At 39.3% G+C, this 6,707-nt stretch overlaps 1 long non-coding RNA gene across 1 annotated transcript; it reads right to left on the bottom strand.

The window, feature by feature from the left end:
- Positions 1-5,528: 5,528 nt before the first annotated feature.
- LOC118676670 lies at positions 5,529-6,488 on the bottom strand. The gene is made up of 2 exons (XR_004974183.1): positions 6,442-6,488; positions 5,529-5,601 (listed from the first exon to the last, which is right to left on the bottom strand). It is a non-coding gene; the product is annotated as an uncharacterized LOC118676670 (long non-coding RNA).
- Between the last annotated feature and the right edge of the window lie 219 nt (positions 6,489-6,707).

Below are 6,707 nucleotides of genomic sequence, written 5' to 3'. Positions count from 1 at the left end.
TATGGACCTTTTGCTGTTTCCAGCTCCCTCATTCTATGGAAATATACCTTCTGCTGCTCTGTAGCCCCTGTGTTTCTTCCATCGTCCACTTAATTTCTAAAATGTCCTAAAACCTGTCTTTTTCACCCCTAAAAATTCCTGTTTCAATATGTAAATAATGTGAAATTTTATCTAACTATCTAGACACTTTCAGTCTAGCTGTAGGGACATACTCAGTATCGTTAACTCAGTAGTAAAAGAGACTTCTTTCTTTTTTACATTGCTATAGAGAGGAATTTCTTCGATGATAAGACTTTTAATTCACCAAGAACACAAAAACACAAATTTCCTGCCTATACTCTGAACACCTTTGCAGATGAACAAAGCTATTGTCTATAGACAGATTTGGACATGTTTCTTGAGACTAATTCAATTTGTGATAGGCATAAAATTGGTCTATTTTTGTGAACAACAAACAGATCACAGCCTTGAACATTATGTACTCTGATATTAACAGCATTTCTAACTCATTGATGTTATTATTTATTTTCTATTTTCTACTTTTCTGTGTATTGTGAACCTTTTTAATGATTGTGAATTATTTTAAGATAATAGAAAACCAAATACACTAAGTAAAGTAGTTTATCTTTTAAAACACAAAAGTTATTTATCGGGAAACATTTTCTGTTACATATTGTATATTGTCATTTATTGTTTGTTTATTTTTTAGTCAAGTATTTGGTAATTAATGATGACATATAAAGTCTGTCATATATTAATGTTCCAATGTGCACAGATGAGTTATTAGATTAAAGTATAACAGATAGGAAAGGAGGCTTGAAATAAGAAATTTTACTAGTCCGCTTGGTGTGGACAGAAAGCAAGGGCAATTGATAAAGTTGCAGTGTCCAATAAAAGTGTTTTATCCTGGAGATCAAATAAGGAGACAAGGCGCAGGAGAATAGCAGTATGGAGCTGGAGAAAATTATTTTATCCAGGAAGTAGTTAAATTTAAAATAATGCAGAAAAAACCCTGTGCTGTGTATGTTTGCATGCTGACTTTAGTTGCAGCCCTGCGTGAATAGGTATATGAAATGACCAAATCTAGAATAACACCTTGCACTTGGTGATTTGGTTCAGGGGGATTTATTTTCTAAATTAATAACAAAGAGCTTGTTAATTGGCATAAGAGTCAGTTGAAATAATGAAGTCAGTGGGGCTTAGACTATGTGATGGGTTAGGAGAATTGATCTGTTCCTAATACCTTAGTATGAAGAAGACATACTTATGGCAGGCCCCATAGCTTGTGCCAGCTGTGCATGTTCCAGGGCTCTCATGTGTTGTCCTGCTTCTCTGTACTCCAGAGAGGACCTAACCCCTGATAGAATAAGTTCAAGGCCAGAGAACCTGCCATGGAAGTTCCTACATCCACCATGAGTGACCCTTTGTTTTACTGACAGGAACATCCCCAGGCTGCAGACATTGTTTACCTGATCTTGCTCTTTGTTATATCCAATCCTCCTATATAATAAAAGCCTAATATGCAAATTGACTGAACAGTGGAATGACTAGTAGCTATGATGTGCACTGATGACCTGGGGGCAGACACTCAATGCAGGAGCTGCTCCCTGGTGGTCAGTGTGCTCCCACAGAGGGAGCACCACTCTGCTGACTGGGATGAGTAGTGCTCTCACAGTGGCCGATCCCCACAGGCCACGCCCCCACCAGTGCATTAATCTTGTTCATCAGGTCTCTAGTATAGTCATAATTGGCAGCATTTAACCTGAGCCTGCAAAATGAAAAGGAAGACATGTGACACTGTTTTGTCAGTCCTCCTGCTTTGTTAAGCTTTTTTCTATATTGTAGAACAGTCTCTTCTATTATTATTATTATTATTATTATTATTATTATTATTATTATTATTGTATTTCTAAAGAGTTCCTGGATCTTATCCCCTCTGTGCCACTGAAGAATTACCATAATAAATAAATTCTGTGAGGACTAGACAATAGCAGTAGGAGATGAGATCACTAGTGAGACATGCTATGCCAGATCTGAGGAATTAGTCAAAGGAATGTAGAAATGTCCAAAGTGGCTCATTTCTCACAATGAAAAGCACGGTTGTGAACTGCCTTCTCCCCAAAATTGCTGAAAACATTCTTGTATAGATCTTTTGATTTCCAATCAAGTGGGGGCTCCTCTTCCCCACTGGGTGCTGCTGGAGGTAGAGTTCTTAAGATATAAAGAGAAAAAGAATTTTCTGAAACTTGCGCAGAACAAGTGATTATTATTTGAATGGAATTAAATCCATGTGTTTCTTTTTCCTTTAATTCTTTATTAGTTAAGGTATTACAAATGTGGCTTCATCTCCTCCATTAAATCCCCCTCCCCCCTCCCTCATGCTTTCATCCCCCTGTTGTCCATGTCCATTGGTTTGGCTTATATGCATGCATACAAGTCCTTTGGTTGATCTCTTCCCCTTGCCCCCTCCCTTCCCTACTTTCCCTCTGGGGATTAATAGTCTGATCGTTGTTTCTCTGTCTTTGGATCTGTCCCTGTTTCTAAAGTCCCATTTCCCTTAGTCCAGTCAGAAGTGTACCTGGGGTTTCAGGTCAGCATCAGGCTAGAAGCAAAGCCAGTGTCCAGATTTTCTGTTCCATATTGGAGCAGGGCCCGGTACAGCATCAGGCTAGCTGCAGTCCCTTAGTCCACTGTGTGTGTGGGTTCACATAGCCGTGGGGCATGTGAGTAGATAACAGGAAGCCAAGCATAAGCCATGAGCCAAGTGTGCCAGGAGTGACCAAGAGAGAATGAGAGAGAGAGAACTCCATTGTTTAGGGGGATATGTATCCCAAATCTTTGTGCCCTTACAACCCCACATCCATTCTGGACAATGACTTTTGTTCCGAGGTGTGACTGACAGATAAATACCTTTCCTATGTCATCCTAACTTCACTGGGCATGTGTCCATTTTTCCCTTTGTTCAGTAGCCTTCCCCGAATCTTTTGCTGGAAACATACCTATAATATCTGGCCTTCCCTTTGTCCATTTTCTATTATTAATAACTAGTTAATTACAATGGTATCACTGTGATCTTTTCAATAACTTAACACTTACTTATTAATTTTCAAGTATGGCAGAGGCTTTTCCTTGAAGCCTATTCTTAAGATTTGTGTAGACTTATTCCAAGATATGCCAATTTTTGACTAAAGCTTAAAGATTTCTTCTTTTCTGCTTTTGCTGTCCTTCGCCTCACTTCTGATCCTTCCTTTCTCTAAGTAGGATTATTTCATATCACAATTCTCATGTTAACTGTTTACAATTTGTGTTGTTGGTCATGAGTGTTGGGGAGATTTGATCAGGAAGCAGAACTCATCACTGCCCCTCATCCTTTTACCCACCATCCAGATGTACAGCATTCAGAGCATTCCTATGGTGATACCAATGTGTCTGGGGGCTGGATCCAGTGCAGGGCATCTGATTCCAGTGGCTTTGAAAGGGGAAAATGAAAGGCTACTGAGCATGATCTCACGACCCTCAAGAAAGCAGAGTTATGCTTGTAGATTCCACCCCTCTGTCAGCTGTGGGCATCATATTCAATGAGAAATTGATCTTCATAGCAAAAGCATAGTTTTGTTTCAACAGAAGCACCTTAAAGGCACACAAGAGTTGTGGTGCAAATAAGAATACAAAATACTGGCCCTAACCAATTTATCTCAGTGGATAGAGCATCAGCCTGTGGACTGAAGGGTCCCAGGTTCGATTCCGGTCAAGGGCATGTACCTTGGTTGCAGGCACATCCCCAGTAGTGAGTGTGCAGAAAGCAGCTGATCAATGTTTTTCTCTCATCAATGTTTCTCTCTATCCCTCTCCCTTCCTCTCTGTAAAAAAATCAATAAAATAAAATAAAAAAGAATACAAAATACTGCATCTTTCTTTACTATTTTAAATGTCATAACTGCACTTTGAGTCAAAGGTGGTGACCGCATTGCTGGGTAATTGTCATGGGAGAGAAGCTTGAAGAAACAAGAACCCAGAAAGAGCAGGGCAACAGGCTCAGATGGGTGTGCATATCCTTTCTGCCTCTTTAAGTCCATACTTCACTAGTTCCTAAAGCTGTGTCCTTTATTTTGAGAACCTAGAGAGCAGTTAATATAGTAAAAAAAAAAAAAAATGCTAGTTGGTGCGCTGTTGGATGTCAGCTCATAGAATCACCCCTATTTTTTGAACACCTGGTGTGTATGTGGTGGGAGCCAAATATACAATGATGAAGATGATCAAGTAGATGAGCTCACGAGGTAGTAACAGAGACAGCCATAAACAGGTCACTTTAATTTTGCAATTATATAAAAGTGCTGTGGTATCTGGGAAATCAGAGCACAAGGAAGAAACTTGATGCAATCTTGGGAAACCAGAAAATAGCAGTGGGTGAAGAGGGACAGAAGCTGGCAAATAAAGGGAACAGGATGAGCAGCCAGGTCTTTAAGAAGTCTGTGTCCTGTGTGCAAATGTCCAGAGTCAAGAGACTACATACCGCGTGTGGAATTACAAGCAGTTCATTCTAACCACAAAGGTCTTAAGCCCTACACCGCTGAAAAGAATTCTTAAAGTGTTGAGCTGACCCTGAAATAAATTTTCCTTATAATTCACCATCTTTATAAATGTGTGGCAGGAATTTGGAGATGATTCCAATGGACATCCCAGTAGACTTTATATCTGAACATAAATTCAGGAGAAATTCCAAGATCTATTGAGGGGCCCAAAGGACAACAAAGTTAAGATGCACATGTTGTAACTTCTGTTTCTTGCTGTGATAAGTACACTCTTTCTGTTGAGCATTTAAAATTTTGATGTGTATTGGCCACAGTTTGCATTGTCCCTAGCAAATAGGAGAGACCGCCAGGTTCCTGAAACCTTTGCCAACCTAATGCCCTATCAAAATGTCCATCTGACAGATGACACAAGTACTTTATACTTTTACTTTGCATATCTTTATAATCAGTAAAGTTAAATGTTTTATCTCTTATACTTTTGCCTATTTAAAACATGTCTTTGCTGCTTTTTGCTCCAGATTCATAAGCATCATTATAGCTGGAGAAATAATAATAATAATAATAATAATAATAATAATAATACTACAGATTGCCAATGTTTTCCTCATCATACCATTTGTTTTTTGTCTTATTTAAAACTTTACTATGAATAAGTCATCTTTTAACTTGTTTTTCATTTCTTTAAATTAATTAATTCAATCAAAAGTGAGCTTGTTTTTCTGTTTGTTTTGTTTTGTTTTATACATCACTATTTTTAACCATTTCTTGGGCAGAACTACCACGGCACACATACTAATAAAATGAGCCACAGTGTTATGCTATTATAACATAAGGAGCCTTTTATAATATCTTTACTAAACATTCTCGGCCTATCTAAAAAAGAAAATTGGCTTATTTTCTTCATTGGACCAGGGAGTGCTCGAGTAGTACGCTGGCTGCCATATAAAAGAGCTCTATAAACATTGAAGGCCAGATGTTTTCAGTTTCTTGAATCTCTTAGTTGATTTATCTCTTTCCTCATCTTCTCAGATTCGTTTTCAAATCCCTCAATAAGTAGTTCTTCTTGAATCTGTAGAAAAGGAGAGAATTCCCTTTTGAAAATCCCAATTAGCAGCACTTTATATTTAACAATTGCTGCAGCTAAGCACATGTTTTACTTTTCTACTAACTTAGATGCTCTTTGATACATTTGTCCAAAATTTCCAAATATTTGGACCTCATAGTGGGAGTATCCAGGCTTATGCCTTTCTAAGATCCCTTAGTGTGACTTCACAGGGGGGCCGGGGGTGGGGGGTGAGCTGGGTTGTTCCAGCCCTAAGGATGCTCTTTGGGAAGGTTGGGGGTTCAATTCAAATTATTTCTTGATTCCACTGAAGTTGGATGACTACACACATGTAACACATAATGGGAATTTCTGACTTTCTATAGAACACTGGTTATCAAACTTCAGGTTGGGACAAAGCACGCATTTTACTCAGGGTGCACAGAATAAATCAGGCAGATCTGGAAACGAATGCAGCAAACATTAGAGCTTTCTGAATCTTTTATAGCATATCAGGCACAATCTGACATCTTCCACCAGATGGATCTACATGAAGTCTCTTTGATGGTTGTAGCAAACATCCTAAGGACTACAGGACTAAGGTCCTATTCACTTGGGGGCACAATGAGCCAGTTCAGGAGTCTGGGGCATGTCATTTGCACTCTGCAGACTCTAAAGCCACAAAAGGTGCCGAGTCATAGACTTAGGGCTTTAGAATGACCCGATTAATTTGGCCTTTCCCTGACTCATATGCCTTTGGGTTTCCTTCAGGGTTTATGACCTCAGTCAAATGTTTGTCCTCCCCTTCACGAGGACCCATGTTATTTATTGTCCTCTATCCACTGCCCTGACCCCACCTGGACTTACCTTCTGCTTGTGCTCCAGCATTCTTTCCTGCTCCTTCAGGGGGCTTTTGCTTTGTCTCCTAATCGTCTCCTTCAGTTGGACTAGGTGTTCCTGGAAGCTTTTATCTTGAGCATCCATTTTTTTCCTGCTGTTCCTCCTGTGTCTGTCTTAGCAGCTCCTGTTCCTTATCAGCTTCCCAATTCTTGGCACGCTCAGCTGTTCTCCAAGGGTTTTACAGAGGAAAGAAAATAATTTATGCTCAGCAGTACCCTCCTGAGCTCAGAAAC

Source organism: Myotis myotis, unplaced genomic scaffold (genome assembly GCF_014108235.1).
Source record: "Myotis myotis isolate mMyoMyo1 unplaced genomic scaffold, mMyoMyo1.p scaffold_m19_p_2, whole genome shotgun sequence".
NCBI classification, from domain to species: domain Eukaryota; kingdom Metazoa; phylum Chordata; class Mammalia; order Chiroptera; family Vespertilionidae; genus Myotis; species Myotis myotis.
The sequence above is the reverse complement of the archived record's forward strand: the minus strand, read 5'-3'. Positions and strand labels throughout refer to the sequence as shown.